We start from the raw sequence: 18,495 nt of genomic DNA, 5'->3' as shown, positions 1-18,495 counted from the left end.
CCCGCCCCTCCAGCCTTCACAAAGATGGCGGCGATCGGGGGCCGCTTAAACGAACAGAAAAAATGTTTTTTTTTTAAAAAGCTGCCACGGAGAAGGAACGCGCATTCTTGCTGAAAACACCAAAAGTTATTTTTTTTTAAACGGCTGTTAAGAAGATGGGACACCATCTTCATTGTGCTTTAAGGTTTTAGACATTGTGTTTTTACGTTTTACACATTAAAAAAAAAAGATATCGCTCCTAACAAATAAACACACAGAAGGTGAGAATAAAGATGGCGGCCACTCACCTCCGTTCAGAACGATGAGGCCCGCCCACACACGCACTGATTGTCGATCGTCATGTCACCGAAGCATAGGATTGGTCAATCGTCCTGTCACTCGACTGTAGGAGGACCCAGCTGCACATGCGATGAACCCGCCCCCGCCACGCATTGATTGGTCGACCATCGGGTTGGTCGACCCCAATGTCACTCTTTGGTAATGAGTGGATAATGAGCGGAATGTTGAAGGTTTTTCGGATACCGCGGGCGCGATTTTAGCCCGGCCGAAACGTAAATACGCTTAAGACCGTTTTGGAAAGGTAAGCTTTGTTTCGACGTAACGCACGCGTAGGTACGCTCTAACTTTCGAGCGCATAGCCGGACAGACGCACACCCGAGGACAGACAGACAAGGACAGATAGACAGAAGTATCCGTTTATATATATATATAGATTTATTACCGTCTTTTCAAATCAATGAGTCTGGAATCGGTGGAGAGTTGGTCAGGCCAGATAGCTTCCATGGACTGAGAGGAGAAAAGGAGCAGCTTTGTAAGGAAATTACTGGCATCATAGTTTAGCATAGCAGATGTGAACTATTTGTTATTTTTCCACTGTACAAGAAGTTAGCTACGTTTAACAACTACTGCAAAAATATATATTGTGTTACTGCTACTATTCACTTTATTAAAAAAAAACTGCCTATGGCTTGGCAGCTAAAATCTAAATCAAAGACTATGGTAGAATTATTCTGTGACTTTCTGAACACAAGACTAATCCAATAAAGATACAGAATAGAACCCATAGCTGAAATAATCTCAAAAGGGCTCCGTTACCTAAGTATTGTATACTATGAATTTTATACGGGCAACTGAAAACACTCTCTGGACTTGCCCATTGGAATAAACTAAAACACAGAAGTCAAAAATATTTTGAAGAAAAAAGGTGAAAGAAACCAAATAACATAAGTGACTTTATGCCCAGAAAGGGGCTGGGCAGTTTAAACACAGCTCCACCTTAGAGTAATACGTGCATTATGACTTATGTGCTTCCTCCAATAGAATCATCTGAAGGACATTCTGACAGCTGTGATATCCAGGAGGAAATCATACCGTTTACGTGATGGCCATTTTAAGTATGCTTTTGGAAGTAGTATTAACCCCCAGCCATATTTAAAGAACAGCATTATTGCCTACAACAACATTATTGACTGGTAAGTACGGTATCAGATGTGTATGTATGTTTTAATTTCTTTAAGGTAATAGAATTAGTAAGGATGAGAAAGAGGGCTCAAGCATAAAGTTAAAAGGGGAATCCAGAAAACCTGAAAGTAACGTTAAGTGTAGCAAACACTAGGATTTTGTTGCTAGTGTTAATCTCTGCAATTACTTTGACCTTTTATATGTATTTCTTGAAAATGTGATGCTTAATTTTTTTTCAGCTCAGCAGCACAATAGCGAGTTGCAGTAAACTACTGCCGATCCTCCAGTACCCAAGTTCCATTCTGCTGGGTTATACAATAAGAAAGGAAGGCTTGCATTTATATAGCGCCTTTCATAACCTCGAGACATCCCAAAGTGCTTTATAGCCAATGAAGTACTTGAAGTGTAGTCACTATTGTAACTTGGGAAACACGGCAGCCAATTTGCGCACAGCAAGGTCCCACAAATAGCAATGAGATAAATAACCAGATAATCTGTTTGTGATGTTGAGGGATTAATATTGGCCAGGACGCTGGGAGAACTCCCTGCTCTATTTTGAAAAGTGCCTTGGGATCTTCGATATCCACCTGAGGGGGCAGATGGGACCTCAGTTTAACGTCTCATCCGAAAGAGAATAAAATGATCGGAGACGGGCTGATTTATATACTTTATTTTAAAGTCAAAACAGGAAACGGGGGCAGGGTTTGTTAAAATCAAATGAGTGGTAACTCTTGGACAGGAGACTGAAATTTGTAGTTAGCAAAGTGGCTTTGATTTTAAATATATGTTCCCTTGTAGGATCCATTATGAAGCAAGCACTCAAGCAATTGGGGAGTCTTTTTTTAAAATGCATAGAGGTAGATGTTCAAGTTGCTGCCCAAGTATGGAAGTGAAAGTTGGGCAGTTTCTTTAATGGGCAGCTGATCCACAACATGAGCTTTACACTTGGGTGGCAAGTTGAATATCTACCCCATAATATCCTATTTAGACTAGTGACTGGAACTTGTTAGTCTACAGTAACATATCTTACAAGCAAGCTAGCAACCAGCTAGATTTCAATATGAGACCAACTGCTAAAGAACGATTCAATGGAAAAAGATAAATGCATAGCAAAATATAAAGGGCATGTTTGTGATCTTGCTGGAGGGCACAGAGGGAACCCTCCCTCATTGTGTAAGTATTTGGATAACGAGATGTGTGTAAAATAATTTGTATCATGTCCGAGAGGAGCTAACCAAACAGCATGGATGTGAAAGAAAATTCATTTTTATTCATACTATATGAAGCCAGTTCTCCTTTGTTTTTTGGCAGGTTCCCCACAGTGCTTCAGTTTTTAAAAATTATTTTGAAAAGCTTTGTAATACTCGTCAAAAGTATAGAGTTAAAAAGTAGAAATCAACTGTATCTGGAAATTACCAAAAGAATGATTCAGTGGAGGCTAATTCTCCACTCTGAAAGATCCAAATTGTTTAAAATACCACATTAATTTTGCAAGATCAAATTCACGAGCACCCTAAGGGTTCTGCATCTGATCATTGTCATACCTGAATTGGGAGACCCATGTTCTCTCTCGGGTGTAAAGGTTGAAGATACATTTAATGTGCGTATGCTAATGAGCGCCAATTCATAAACTGACCAAAATCTATTGGCTGTAGTTGTCAGTGTATTGCTCCCACCACACAGAATCACAGAAACCCCACAGTGCAGATAGAGGCCATTTCGGCCCATCGAGCCTGCACCGACACATATCCCACCCTATCCCTGTAACCCCACGTATTTAATCCCCCTAACACTAAGGGTCAATTTTATCATAGCCAATCAACCTACCAGTTTAAGAACTGAAAGGCAACTAAGGAAAAAGCAGTTTGGAGCCAAAAAAAAAGTTAAAGGCTTGTTTTAAATGTGAGAGTTAAAGGCAAATAGTGATAAAAGCTTGATTCATTTCACAGGGAGCAATGTTCTTTTCCTTTGTGAATGAGTCATGAGACCTGGTATTAATGTCGTTTGATACACAAGGTGTGAAAGTATTGCCTGATTGCTCTCTGAAACAGTGCTGCTGGCTATGAGGGGGTGCACCTCTGCTGTCTCTGCACAGAACTGACTCCATATGCGTACTCACTGCAGTACTTGGAGAATTATAGGCTGCGGTGCACATTTGGGCTGCTGTAATAATTATATATACTCCACTGTACTTGATACGCTATCAGTTTGCCATCTGGACTTTTGGATTTACCCCTTTTCAGTTGGCTCATTTAGCTGTATGACAAATACAAAGGTAGAAAAATAACAGTTGCATCCTCATCGGATAGTTTATTTCATTTGTGCAAGACTCAATTACTTCTCCTGGCTAGCCTACCATCCAAAACACTCTATTCCGTTCCCCACCAAGTCCTGCTCGCCCATCAAGTCACTGAGCTACATTGGCTCTGTGTCTCGGGTTTATCATTTGCATCTTTGTGTTCAAATCCCTTCATGTCCTATCTCTAACCTCCTGCAGCACAACACCCGCCCGCCCCACCCCAGCCAACTCTCCATTCCTCTGACTCCAGCCTCATGCATCCTGCTTCTCTTTGCCCTACTATTGGTGGTTGTGTCCGGGAAGACGCCAAATACCTTGAGTCTCTTCACCGGGAGCAATCGGAAGCCAAGCGCAAACAGCAGAAGGAGTGCACGTCAACCCAAGCACCCCACCCACCGTCTGCCCCACCTGTGACAGAGACTGTAGGTCCCGCATTGCACTCATCAGTCACCTGAGAACTCATTTTTAATGTGGAGGCAAGTCATCCTCAGTTCTGAGGGACTGCCTAAGAAGATCTTCAGCTGTCTAGGCTCCATGCTCTGGAATTCCCTCTGTTCCTTTAAGACCCTGCTATAAATCCACCTCTTTGGCCAAGCTTTTGGTCACTCCACCTAATATCTCTCTCTTTGGTTTGGTGTCCATTTGGAGCGTTTTGGGACATGTTTCTACATTAAAGGTATTACATAAATGCAGGTTAAGCACATTGTTGCTGCTTCAGCTGACCAAGAGGCATTACTGAGTTTGACCATGTGAGGGAGCTGAAGTAACAGAGTTCAGATGATGAAGTCGCTGAGTGACTTCTAGGTTTATGATTTATATTTACAGATGTAAATTCAACTGTTGAGTGTAGTAACTACTCCCAGCCACTTTCTGATGGGAAATCGATTCAGTTATTTGATCCATCCTATGCCATGTTTCTAGTAATCGGGTGTTTCTGTACTCTGCTGTGATTTTTTTTCCCCCCCCCCCCCCATGAATATTTTATCCATTGTGGCAGTGTCTGAGATGCCTGTCGGCCTCTTGTGCTTTAACTTTACACAATTTAAACTGATTTGAAATAACGATTGCTTTAATTAATATTCACTTGAATTTTTGGCAGAAAAACATTTTGAAACTCTCAAAAAAGCAATCCCTTATAGGACACAGAGCGTGTTTTTATGCTCCAAGTACCATTATTTCAGTTCTTAATGTGGTAATATTTTATGAACCCAAACTTGCATCCTCTGTAGCAGTAGAAATATTTTTGTGCAAAGGAATATGGATTTCATTTTATTTTTTTTCCCTCTGACTTAGTCCTCATACGGAGATACCCCTAACTGCCGGACAGAATCCAGGTTCCCACATCTCGTCAGATGATGCAGAGCAACAGGCAGCTCTTCTTCTAGCCTGTTCTGGTGAAGACATGCTAGCTTCTCTCTCACCTGTCAACATGTATGACCTTCTTGGAGCCCTCCAGGTAAATTGTACTGAATAAGCCCCTCTCTAGTTTGATGTATGTAGTTTTCTCCTCCCATAAATCGATGAATAACTAACCATGAGAAAATATACAGGGTGCACAAGCACATACGCTGCTTCCTGTTACCTTGCACTTTGGCTACATTTGTCTGTTGCCTGAGCTCTTACACTTGTACAGTTGAACCTGAATCCATTCATCCTCCAACACTTGGATGTGCAGCCACAGTTCAAAGACATTGTCATTTTCACAAGGACTTAGCCATTGTCTGTTTCATAGTTTTTCGCAAAATGTGTTTCATTCCACGAACAAATTGAGGTCCCATTGCAACATTTTTCATTTTGTTTATATTGCAGGCAAATATTGTGACATGGTTCATAAATTGGGCATAGTGGATTGTAGCATAGACCTGACTTAAATGCAAGTGTTAGCATTTAAACGTACACGGAAAAGTTCAATGGCATAGAAAGGACCACTCTTATAGACTGCCATCAAGCACGCAATCTGGTAGCCAACTATCCATCTGTCTGTGCTGCTGAAAATTGGGAACGGGAACATTTTAAAGTTTTTGTGAAATACAGGAATCTCTTTACAGTCTTGAGGCGGCATCTATTGTATATCAAATTGTTATGTGGGGCGCACATTTTATTTAAAACCTTCAAGGTAAACTTGCCCTTGTGAGCAAATCCATTATGGCTGCCTGTAGTACCAGTTATGCCCCTAGGTGGTTCTGTGATAGAAGTCTTCAATGTCTAGAAGTGCCATCATACACTCACCCATTCTGGCATCCCACACAGCATGACTGACGTGCACTGGTTGGGCCATAAGTAGTACTTTCTGCTATATAATGTAAAAAAAAAGAAGCAAAGTAGTGTCAGTTAATTCTCCTGCTCCTATAGGCACAGAGCATGGAAGCATCGTCCTATCTGTAAATCTGTGACCTTCATTGGCTTTCAGTGTTTGAAATGTCGCTGTGGCTGCTTCACACTGAAAGGCACCCACCCCAACTCAATCCCCTACCCCCTCCGCACCCACTATTACATTGTTTGCGTCAGCGTTTGATAAATATTTGCTTAAGTTGTCTCCCACCCACACCGAGCAGAATGTCAGGTTCTATCACCATGAAACGCCTCCATTGCTGCTTTGTTGCTGATCAGGACCTCTGATCTCCAGCTATCAGCTTGTTTGAAATCCCTCTTTCCCCCCCCCCCCCCCTTTGCTGTGTTGCCCACAATTAGTGGCTTGATTCTTGGGTGCTCTGGGGAAAAAAAAATTCTTAGCCACGCCTAACCAACTTTTCTTCTCCTAATCCACTCTGTGTAAACTCCATTCCGGTTGATCGCACCTCTTTAATTCCCACAAGGCCGCACCTGATGGTGATTCTGCACCGGACATGAGCAAATACTGAACATGTACATGCTGTAAGCCTCGCTGTCCTATTCTCCGGCTTGTAGTTCGTTTTGACCTGCGAATTACAAGGGGAATATTTAATGAATCACCCAAAATTAGGTTGTTTATTAAAAGAAAAGAAGAGAGAAAATAAAATAAAAACGCTTATACATTTAAATGGCAATACAATGCCCTTCCTAGCCTACCTGGCAATACAATGCCCTTCTTACTCTACTCTTAGCAATAAAGATGCTCTAGCAATACAGTGCCGAAATATGTTGTAAGTAAATGGTCATACAATCACCCTGAAGTGGCCAGCTCCTGTTGATTGCACCTCTCTTCTCAATGATCATCCGGGCTCCCTTCTTGTTGACTGTAGCTCCTCTTCCAGATAAGATGAATTAGTTCATGAATTTGTGCCAGTAGTGCTTCTCCGCCATGCTTTAGTGCCTCGGCCAGGATTCCATCTGCTCCTGAGGCCTTGTTGTTCTTCAGTTGTCGGATGGCCTTTTCAACCTCATGCCGGGCTGGGGTTGTGCTGAGATGGTGACGGGTATCATGCTGTGGGATGGAGTTGAGGACACTCGCGTCGAAGACAGAGTCGCAGCTAAGGAGATCTTCGAAGTGCTCCTTCCAGTGGGCACTGACTGCCTCTCTGTCCTTGATGAGTACCTCTCCGTTCCTGGCCCGCAGTGGGTAGGGCCTTGGGTGCTTGGGCCGTAGATGGCCTTGACTGCGCTAAAGAATCCACACACGTCGTGGTTGTCAGCTAGCTGCTGGATCTCCTGCGCTTTCTCCACCCACCATCTGTTCTTTAGGTCGCGAGTTTTTTGTTGGGCCTCGGCCTTCAGGCTTCTGCAGAGCTGCTTTCTTGCTCTCAAGCTCTGTTGCTGTTTCCAGATTAGGAATGCCTTGCGCTTGCGGCTTATTAGCTCCTGGATCTCCTGGTCGTTCTCGTCGAACCAGTCTTGGTGTTTCCTGGTCGAGTGACCGAGCGTCTCTTCACAGGTGCTGATTATGGAGGCCTTGAGTGCAGGCGCTGTGGACACTCTGTCTCTGCATCACTGGGAGTCGTCGGGTTGTTTGTGAGGCGCAGGAGAAGAGCATGACGGGATCTCAGAGATGCTGTAATTGTGACCATCTTCAAGAAAGGTGACAAGTCCGATTGCGGTAATTACAGAGGAGTTTCCCTGCTGTCTGCCACAGGGAAAGTCATCGCAAGAATCCTCCTCAATCTCCTTCTCCCAGTGGCCAAAGAGCTCCTCCCAGAGTCGCAATGCAGATTCTGCCCACTAAGGGGCACAATGGACATGATCTTCACCACATGTCAATTACAAGAGAAATGCAGGGAACAGCAACAACCGCTGTACATGGCCGCCTTTGATCTCACAAAGGCCTTCGACACTGTCAACCGTGAGGGATTATGGAGTGTCCTCCTCAAATTCGGCTGCCCTCAAGTTTGTCACCATCCTCCGCCTGCTTCATGACGACATGCAAGCCGTGATCCTGACCAACGGTTCCACCACAGACCCAATTCACGTAGGAACCGGGGTCAAACAAGGCTGTGTCATCGCACCAACGCTCTTCTCGATCTTCCTTGCTGCAATGCTCCATCTCACCCTCAGTAAGCTCCCCACTGGAGTGGAGCTAATTTACAGAACAAACGGGAAACTGTTCAACCTCCGTCGCCTCCAGTCCAGATCCAAGGTTGTCCCATCCTCTGTTGTCGAATTACAGTATGCAGACGACGCTTGCGTCTGCGCTCACTCGGAGGTCAAACTCCAAAGCATCGTCAACACCTTCACCGAAGCGTACGAGAGAATGGGCCTTACACTAAGTATCCGTAAGACAAAGGTCCTCTACCGACCTGCCGCCCCCCCCCTCCGATTATCAAAATCCACAACAAGGCCTTGGACAACGTGGACCACTTTCCATACCTCGGGAGCCTACTGTCAACAAGGGCAGACGTCAACGACGCTGTCGAACACCGCCTTCAGTGTGCCAGTGCAGCCTTCGGTCGCCTGAGGAAGAGAGTGTTTGAAGACCAGGACCTCAAACCCGGCACTAAGCTCATGGTCTACAGGGCAGCAGTGATACCCGCCCTGCTGTATGCCTCAGAGACATGGACCATGTACAGCAGGCACCTCAAAGCACTAGAAAGGTACCACCAACACTGCCTCCGCAAGATCCTGCAAATCCATTGGCAGGATAGGCACACCAACGTCCGTGTTCATGCTCAGGCCAACAGCCCCGGCATTGAGTGTGATCAAAGCTTCGATCAGCTCCGATGGACGGGTCACATTGTCCGCATGCCCGATACAAGACTCCCAAAACCAGCGCTCTACTCTGAGCTCCGGCACGGCAAGAGCGCCCCAGGTGGGCAGAGGAAATGCTTCAAGGACACCCTCAAAGCCTCCTTGGAAAAAGTGTAACATCCCCACCGACACCTGGGAATCCTTGGCCCAAGACCGCACAAAGTGGAGGAGAAGCATCCGGGAAGGCGCCGAACACAGAGTCTCTTCGCCGGGAGCAAGCGCAAGGAGCGCACGTCAACCCAAGCACCCCACCCACCCGCCCCTTCAACCACCGTCTGCCCCACCTGTGACAGAGACTGTAGGTCGCGCATTGGACTCATCAGTCACCTGCGAACTCATTTTTAATGTGGAAGCAAGTCATCCTCGGGTCCGAAGGACTGCCTAAGAAGAAGAGAAGCTCCTCTTCCGAACCCCCCACCCCCGACTGCAGTAATGAAGTTACCTTAACAGCTTTTATATCTTTTCCTTTCAATGGTGGTCAGAATGTTACATCGCCAAGGCCTCATTGACCTATCGATGATCGTCTTAGATCATGATGGCCAATAGTATGTCGCACTTTTTGTTTAAACTTAAAGCTAGAGCCAGCATGTGAAGACCACAGTAACAGTTAATTGGCTGGATAGCTCGCGCAAATCTCAACCGTCGAGCTGGCAAATTTGCTGATTGTTTATTGAAGAGGTCCACTGAGTTCTGTTATCTCGTCAAAGCCTAATCCCTCATTATTTACACAGACGCCTCCTTTAGCTACACAATGGCCCAGAAATTCGGGTCAGGGCCTTCCCGCGGGTGTAAGCCCTCAATCTGCACTTACCTAGCTCGCCGGCCATTGAGCTGTGGCCCCCGTGGAACTCCGATCCTGGGCCTGCTCCAACTGCCGGCGCGCAGTGCTTGCGTATCCCAGGGGCGCAGTTAGTTCAATGTGTCCCCTGGGATCACGTGGGCCATGGGGAGCCAATCGGAGCAGGGAATGCTCCATTCATAAGTTTGACAGGAAGTGCTGTCAAACTTAGAAATACTACGAGCCCCAAAACACCACTAAATTTTCAAATAACTTTTTTTTTAAACCATCACATTTTTAAAATAAACTATAAATTACATGAAATAACTATTTTAAACAATAATTAAAATTTTTGAAAAAAATAATTTTATTTTCTAATGGGGCTAAAAATAAACTTACCTTTAAAGTATTAAAATAATAAACCTGTGGAAAAAATGTTTTAATTTTAATTAATTCACCACTTACCTTGTAAAAAGCAGGCCTTTCAACTGCTTTTTAAATGTGTAAATTCTGGAGACTTACCCTCCCGGGAAAACCTGTATATAAAAAAAACGCAAGTTCGATGCGCATGCGCAGCCTCTCCTGCGCACGCGTTCGAACTCTGAACCCCTTCTTTCAGGGGAACGGAAGTGCCAGTTTCCCGTGCATGCAGGAAACTGGCACTACATGCGTACTCACCCGTGGAGAATTTCTGGGCCATTCTCTCTTCCTTATTGATAGCACGTCTGGTTTCACTGCTTTGCTACAGCTCTTGCAAGTTTTAATGTCCAGCTTGAAAATTGTGTTAAAAGAGAAAGGCTTCTCTTCCTTACAACGCCGACCCCACAGCGTAGCAGCAAAATATCTGTACACCAGTCCCTCCCTCAAAGTAGAAATGGCTAACTGTTCTTGGCACATTAGTACATTCAATTCTCCTGTGCAACATTAAGACTTGGCCTGGTACCGCAGTCCAAATTCTTTCCTTCCCAACCCCTGACACAACAGCAGGAATGGCCATGAAAACCAAGCGACATTGTGCCTCTTACTGCTCAATTGGGAGGCAGAAGAGGAGAAATAGTGAACTTTTTCCACTCCGAGCCACCACCTTTCTGGGCCTGGGGAAGCAAATGGGAGCCTCTTCACTCCCTGCACTGATCAAAACATCCCACTGAGAGTTGGTTAGGCCCCTTCTCTCTGCTGAGGGTGTTTCCCTCCATTTGGCCCCACTCTCGCCTCACCCCCACCTCTTCCTTCTGTTCTTCTCTTGATCTGTTCCTCTCTCCCATTCCCTGCTTATGGTGCTGGACCATGTATGACATTGTATAGGGACAGTGAAAAATGAGCAGATTTAATTACTTTAGTTCTACATACAATATTGAGTTCCCATAACTTCCCTAATGGCTCAGTTGTTTTATTTTTTTTTAATTTTAAAATTGAACATTTTACAGTAAATCACATTTACAGAGCTCATTCAGCTCTTTGTACAAAGTCACAAGCCCTCATGCCTACAAGGCAGGGGTCACAGTCTCTACAAGCTTCTTGGTCGTCTTCACTTGTTCATCCAGATAGCCGGTCTCCAGGAATTCACACAGATGAGGGTCGGCGCTCCCAGTGGAGGGTTGTGCAGATCCGGCAGACTCTGGTTGATACTTCTCTGTCTGCAGGGCTCTCTGCATCGCCGAGCGGAGCCTCCCGCTCTCCTGACCGCACAGGTGGTTATGTACTCTATTTAATGTGGAACTAATTGCTGCAGATTGAGTTCAATCCCTGGTCTATGTTACGTTAACTCCCCTCAGCTGGGGTGTGTGTAGGCATATTGCAATTGCCGTTGGTGTCCCTGAACATGGGGCAGTAATAAATTAGCTAGTTTTCCCACTCCTGATCACAATCTTGTGGCCCCTGCTGGAAAGTACAGGTATGTAGGTATCAGATGGACAAGGTCAGGGTTGGCTAAGATGTCTTTCACTGTCGAGGCAGCCTGCTGACACTCGCTCTTTAATGGAGAATTGCCACTTGAAGGGCAGCTGTCATCCGTGGAAATGTACCTTGACATGAGTGAACACTTTCATAGAAGATAAGAAAAAGTGTTTGAAAAAACGCATCAAGATTGCAGGCAGAAGTAAGGACATGCAGGGTGATATCTGTGGAGCTTTGGTGGAACAAACGAGAAAGGTTCATAGGAACAGTGACCATAGTAGCAGAAAAAGACAAGAGCGATTGTAACAGAATTTGGAAACAAAAAGTGACTGACACATGATCTATTAGATGATGTGGTTTTTTTGTATCCTGTCAAGAAGTGCAAAGCAGGTGCCTTTCTGAATATTGAAGTGGCAATTGAGGTTTGAATTTAGGCTTCATATTAAGAGTAGGTGAAAAGAAAACTGATGTTTAGCATAAAGCAGGACATACAGCTTCTTGCGTAGAATTTTACAACACAGAAACAGGCCATTTGACCCAACAGGTTTATCCCAGTGTTTATCCTCCACACGAGCATCCTCCCATCTTACTTCAACTCGCTCTATCATGTAGAGACAGCTTTAGCAATGACCGAGGTATTGGAGCTTCATCTGAAGCCAGAGGAGATTGTGTGGTCAAGAGACTATTGATAGGTGAAGAACTAAAGATGGAGTCATCAAACCAAAGAGATGGGAGCTTGTTGGTTTGACTTGTGGGACATGAAGACGGTGTGTCTTCATAGACAAGTAAAATCTTGTTTTTATTTAAATTCTATCAAAGGCATGGAAAGAATCAAGATCTAGTGATTCAGATATTTCACTTGGAGAAATTAAGGTATTGTGCACTTAAGGTATTGTGCACTGAGTGTGTGCGATCTAAAGGATGTTTATGAATCCAAGAATAAATCATCATCAGCAAGACAGTGGCCATAAATGGATGATTAATACAGGAGGCAATTGACTAGGTGAAGGTTCCAACATGGAGCTTAACAACTGGATCCTACCACTCCCTTTCCAGATTCATTCCAGCCGTTTCAAGATATCCCTTTCCTTTGCAGCATATACTTCGGGACCTTTGATCCTGACTGCAAAGAATACTATCTATCCCCCTAATTATAGGATCCCTTACAACTGCAATCTTTCTATTCTGCACCTCCTCCCCTTGGACAACCTCCTGCTCCACTGTGCCTTGGGCGGTATTCTGGCTGTCCTTCCCACAGTCTTTCTCCTTATCCCCTCGGGTATCGAGTACTTTGTACTTGTTGGACAGGAGCAGTGTTTGCTGGACCTCCTTCGCTACCTATCCTACATTCTCCTTACCCGGCTGAGTAACACTCCCCTTCCTGCGTCTTTGCTTTCCTCTGGTGTGTGACTGTACTCTGGAGTAAATTATCCCTTGTGTGTTGGATTGTCTCTAACTCTGACTCCAGGTCAATGACTCCAGGCAGACATTTTGTGCAGACGTGGTAGTCTGGGACAGTCTCATACTACCATCAGAATAAAAGGTGGAAATGAGGATTTCCAGAAATTTCATAAGATTAATTTGGCAAGGGATCCGAAGAAACTATGTGGCTGGTCCTCCAATTGTTACATATGCACATGCATATCTGGAATCATTTTATCTGTTCTATATGTGTCTCTCTGTCTTGCTCTAATTCACTCTGTCTTTCACATGTGTTTTCATATGCTGGAATTCATTCGTTAACATTTATTAATCTCGTTGAATATAAACAAAACATATTTTCCTTTAGTTTCCAGTAATTAAAAACGAGGTGGTGGTGGTGGTGGTAAATAATCTAGCATTTCCACTTTTGTTTGCTATTCGCTGAACCCACTATTGAAAAGCACTTGTGAATTTGGGTAAGGATATTATTGGACTTGACTGATTTCATCCAGTAGGCTGCCTGTGCACACGAAGGCCACAAATTTAATGGCGCTGAGGGGGCGGGTTTGGAGGCGGGTCCATTGTCAAAATAGCAAAGATTGACAGTGGGTAGGAAGTCTGCTGTCAACCCGCCTCCACGCGAGTCTCCCAGGTGTCGGGTCTTGTGATGAAATATATTCCATTCATCACTGCCTGTTTTCTGTGTCTTGTAACTGCCTGCTTTCTGTGTCTTTTCCCTTCCCCCAGTCCTCATGTATTATGTATTGGAATGTGCTGGAACTGGTTGTGTGCAGGGCTCCGCCCATACCTGGCTCCTTTGTAATCTAAGTTCAGTCGGGCATCAGCCTCCTGAAGGAAGACATCTCTCTATTTTACGTGTTATGTTCTGAGTTAATAAAAGCCTTACTTTTGTTCTGCTAACTTCGAGTCTCGGAATAATTGAGGCACATCAATTTTATTAACTCAATTTTCAACACTATGGATCAACTCCTGAAACCCGAACGTTTGGATTTGGATCAACATGCTCCGGACGCATCAGCACGCTTCGGACACTGGTTTGACTGTATGGAATTCTTCCTGGACAATTCCGCAGCCGTCAAAGACGCTACGGACACTGCGAAGATGAGACTCGGAATGCTACGGAATTGGGTAAGCCACCGGGTTTACCCCCTCATCCAAGACGCCGATACGTACCTGGCCACCTGCAACACCTTAAAGGCGCATTACCAGCAGCCTACGAATGAGGTGTATGCTAGGCATCTACTCGCTACTCGCGCACAGCGACCTGGGGAATCGGTGGAGGAGTTCCTAAGCATCCTGAAAAAGCTTGGCAAGGACTGTAAGTGCCGAGATGTAAAAGCCGCAGTGTACACCGACGAGCTTGTTCGCGATGCCTTTATCACAGGCCTCCGCTCCACTCACATCCGGCAAAGACTGCTGGAAAAAACGGAGTTGGACCTGAAACAGGCTGCGGACACCGCGCGGTCCCTGGAGATGGCCCAGAGAAACTCGGACGCCTACTCTTCAGCCCGCGCCGCCCATGCTGCCACGTGTGTGCCGAGGGCACCGCCATCTTGGAAGGCATCTTCCCCGCCCGACACCGGCGGGGCCCAGCTCTCCCCCCAGAAGCCCTACGACAGCCGCGACGCGTCAAGGACCCAACTGCTACTTCTGCGGGCAGCCAAAGCACACCAGAAACCTGTGCCCGGCGAAAGGCACCACCTGCTTTAAGTGCGGTAAGAAGGGGCACTTCGGGAAGGTGTGCAGAGGGAACCCCGCCGGAAAACCAACCGCCGGAAAACCCGCCACCGCCGCGTGTGCGCCGTGGGAGCAGCCATCTTGGACGCCATCTCGCCCGACCTCGTGGGGTCCACCATCTTATGAGCAGACAGCGTGGACGCCATCTTGTCTCGATCAGGGCCCTACAGTGGCATCGGTCACAGTGGACCAGACCAGGCCGCATCCGCTATCCAAATCAATGGTGGACATCGAGGTAAACGGGTGCCGGGTTAAATGCTTAATTGACAGTGGAAGCACGGAGAGTTTTATCCACCCTGAACTGGCACAACAACTCTCCCTAAAGGTGGTCCCTGCTCAGGGTACCATCTCTATGGCCGATAAAACCCAGACATCGACCATTCTGGGTTACTGCACGGTACAATTGTGCGTTAACGGAACTGTGTATGATAATTTTAAAGTATTAATCATGAAGAATCTATGTGCGAGCGTGATCTTGGGTTTGGATTTCCAGTGCAACCACCAAAGCGTCACGCTCAAGTACGGTGGGTCCCAGCCGCCCCTCACTGTGCGGTCTGGCTACCCTGAAGGTAAAGCTGCCTTTGCTATTCGCGAACCTTACCCCTAACTGCCGGCCAATAGCGACCAAAAGCAGGAGGTACAGCTGGGAGGACAGGCGGTTTATCGCGACCGAGGTAGACAGGCTCCTGAAAGAGCGCATTATTGAACACAGCAACAGCCCGTGGCGCGCCCAAGTGGTAGTGGTAAGGGGTAGCGAGAAGAAACGGATGGTGATCGACTATAGTCAAACGATCAACAGGTACACCCTACTAGACGCCTACCCGCTACCCCGCATATCAGAAATGGTGAACCAAATCGCCCAATACCGGGTGTTCTCCACCATTGACCTCAAGTCAGCGTACCACCAGCTCCCTATCAGACCAGAGGACCGCCCGTACACCGCCTTCGAGGCGAACGGACGCCTCTACCAATTCCTCAGAGTCCCCTTTGGGGTGACGAACGGGGTCTCGGTCTTTCAGAGGGAGATGGATCGCATGGTCGATGACCACCACTTGCAGGCAACCTTCCCCTACCTCGACAACGTCACCATCTGCGGTCACAACCAGCAGGATCACGACTCGAACCTCGAGAGGTTCCTGAAAACCGCACAAAAACTCAACCTCACCTATAACGAGGACAAGTGCGTTTTCAACACCACGCGCCTCTGCATACTGGGCAGCGTGGTGGAGAATGGGGAAATCGGACCAGACCCCGACCGATTGCGCCCCCTACGGGAGCTGCCCCTGCCCAACACTCCCAAAGCCCTGAAAAGGTGCCTGGGGTTATTTTCTTACTATTCCCAATGGGTCCCCAACTACTCCGACAAAGCCCGCCCCCTCTTGAAAGCATCCTCTTTTCCGCTCTCTGCTGAGGCCCACGCCGCCTTCAAAAGCATTAAGCAGGATATTGAGCGGGCCACGCTACAGGCAGTGGACGAGAACACTCCATTTCAAGTGGAAAGTGATGCGTCCGACTTCGCCTTGGCGGCCACCCTCAACCAGGCGGGGCGGCCCGTAGCTTTCTTCTCGAGGACCCTCCAAGGCCCCGAGATCAGACACTCCTCCGTGGAAAAGGAGGCCCAAGCCATGGTGGAGGCAGTGCGCCACTACCTAGCCGGCAAACGCTTCACCCTACTTACTGACCAGCGATCGGTAGCGTTTATGTTCAACAATAAACAGAGGGGGAAGATTAAAAATGATAAGATTCTTAGGTGGCGGATCGAGCTCTCCACTTTCGAGTACGACATCATTTACCGGCCAGGGGCCCTTAACGAATCCCCTGACGCCCTCTCACGAGGGATGTGTGCCAGCGCCACCGAGGATCGGCTACAGACCCTCCACAACGACCTCTGCCACCCAGGGGTCACGCGGCTGTTCCACTTCATAAAGTCCCGTAACTTACCCTACTCGATTGAGGAAGTTCGGTCTCTGACCAGGAACTGCCGCACTTGCGCCGAGTGCAAGCCTCGGTTCTACCGCCCAGATAGAGCCCACTTAATCTAAGCTACACGGCCCTTCGAGCGGCTCAGCTTAGATTTCAAGGGCCCCCTCCCGTCCGTCGACCGCAATGTTTACTTCCTGAACATTGTGGACGAATACTCCCATTTCCCATTCGCCTTCCCCTGCCCAGACATGACCAGCGCCACGGTCATTAAATGCCTCAACAGCCTGTTCTGCCTGTTCGGTATGCCGAGCTATATCCACACGGATAGGGGGGCGTCCTTCATGAGTGAAGAGCTACGCCAGTACATGCTGTCCAAGGGGATCGCCACGAGCCGTACCACCAGCTACAACCCCCGGGGTAACGGCCAGGTGGAGCGAGAGAACGGGACAGTGTGGAAAGCAGTCACTCTAGCTCTAAGGACCAAGGGCCTCCCTATCTCCCGCTGGCAGGAAGTCCTCTCGGATGTGCTCCATTCGATACGGTCGCTATTGTGTACGGCCACTAATGCCACGCCTCATGAACGAATGTTTGTCTTTCCTCGGAAATCCACCTCAGGCGTATCCATGCCGTCATGGCTCTCCACCCCAGGTCCGGTACTCGTGCGAAGGCATGTGAGGGGCCACAAGACGGACCCTCTCGTGGAGCCAGTACACCTACTCCACGCCAACCACCAATACGCATATGTCCGGCACGCCGACGGAAGGGAGGACACCGTGTCCATAAAAGACGTCGCCCCAGCCGGCATCGACAACAACCACGGCAATAGCAGCGACGACGATCACAGCAACCCTTACCCACCCACTATTCTTTCATCACCCCCCGGAAGAACATCGACCAACGGCACCCCCACCAACTACCCCTTCAACAACCCCGGCGGCACCCCCGGCAGAGACCCAGGAGGCTACCGGGGACACCCAGCCGACACCCGCGGCACCACAACAGCCACGTCGGTCGCAGAGGACTATCAAACCCCCGAACAGACTAAATCTATAGAAGGGGGGTGAATGTGATGAAATATATTCCATTCATCACTGCCTGTTTTCTGTGTCTTGTAACTGCCTGCTTTCTGTGTCTTTTCCCTTCCCCCAGTCCTCATGTATTATGTATTGGAATGTGCTGGAACTGGTTGTGTGCAGGGCTCCGCCCATACCTGGCTCCTTTGTAATCTAAGTTCAGTCGGGCATCAGCCTCCTGAAGGAAGACATCTCTCTATTTTACGTGTTATGTTCTGAGTTAATAAAAGCCTTACTTTTGTTCTGCTAACTTCGAGTCTCGGAATAATTGAGGCACATCAGGCCTGTCAGCGCAGAACTGACCCGACATCAAGCAGCGAGAGAGGCAATTCACCTATTTAAATGGCTTATTAAGAGTATTTTGAGGCTTGCTTCTAAGTTTACCTTCTCCCCCACTGGTTACTCGCTCTTCGGGGAGCACGCCAGTTCATCCTGGTGTGTTTTGAGTCTGCTCTGATGTTTGTGAAAAGCTGACCGCTGCAGAAGTGGTGTCAAGGATGCCATGTTGCAGATGGTGAGTTTGAGCGCAGAAAATGTTGGTTACTGCATTTTTAATACATATAGAAATTTCTTCTTCAGCTTACAAGTTTTTAGATCCAACAATATGTCCAGTGCCACTTCATTGGGAGAACCTCTCTCGCCAGTGACAGATCGCTTCTGTCCTCTCACCTGCAGCTGCCATCTATTCCAGCAACATCGGAGCCAATGAATCAATCAGTTCTTGGTCC

The 18,495-nt window shown here is 47.1% G+C and overlaps 1 long non-coding RNA gene across 2 annotated transcripts in view; it reads left to right on the top strand.

Annotated features, from left to right (window-relative positions):
* Positions 1 to 65: 65 nt before the first annotated feature.
* Positions 66 to 18,495, top strand: part of LOC147121832 (uncharacterized) — a 37,664-nt gene continuing 19,234 nt past the window's right edge. Inside the window, exons 1-2 of one of the 2 annotated variants that reach the window (XR_015077625.1) lie at positions 66 to 1,472; positions 5,054 to 5,216. This is a non-coding gene — a long non-coding RNA (uncharacterized LOC147121832). The remainder of the gene's footprint in view (positions 1,473 to 5,053; positions 5,217 to 18,495) is intronic. The other variant, XR_015077624.1, reaches the window with a different exon arrangement.

The sequence above is a fragment of the Somniosus microcephalus genome, chromosome 3 (assembly GCF_052327205.1).
Source record: "Somniosus microcephalus isolate GS21.2 chromosome 3, FLI_Smic_1.0, whole genome shotgun sequence".
Lineage (NCBI taxonomy): Eukaryota > Metazoa > Chordata > Chondrichthyes > Squaliformes > Somniosidae > Somniosus > Somniosus microcephalus.
The sequence above is the reverse complement of the archived record's forward strand: the minus strand, read 5'-3'. Positions and strand labels throughout refer to the sequence as shown.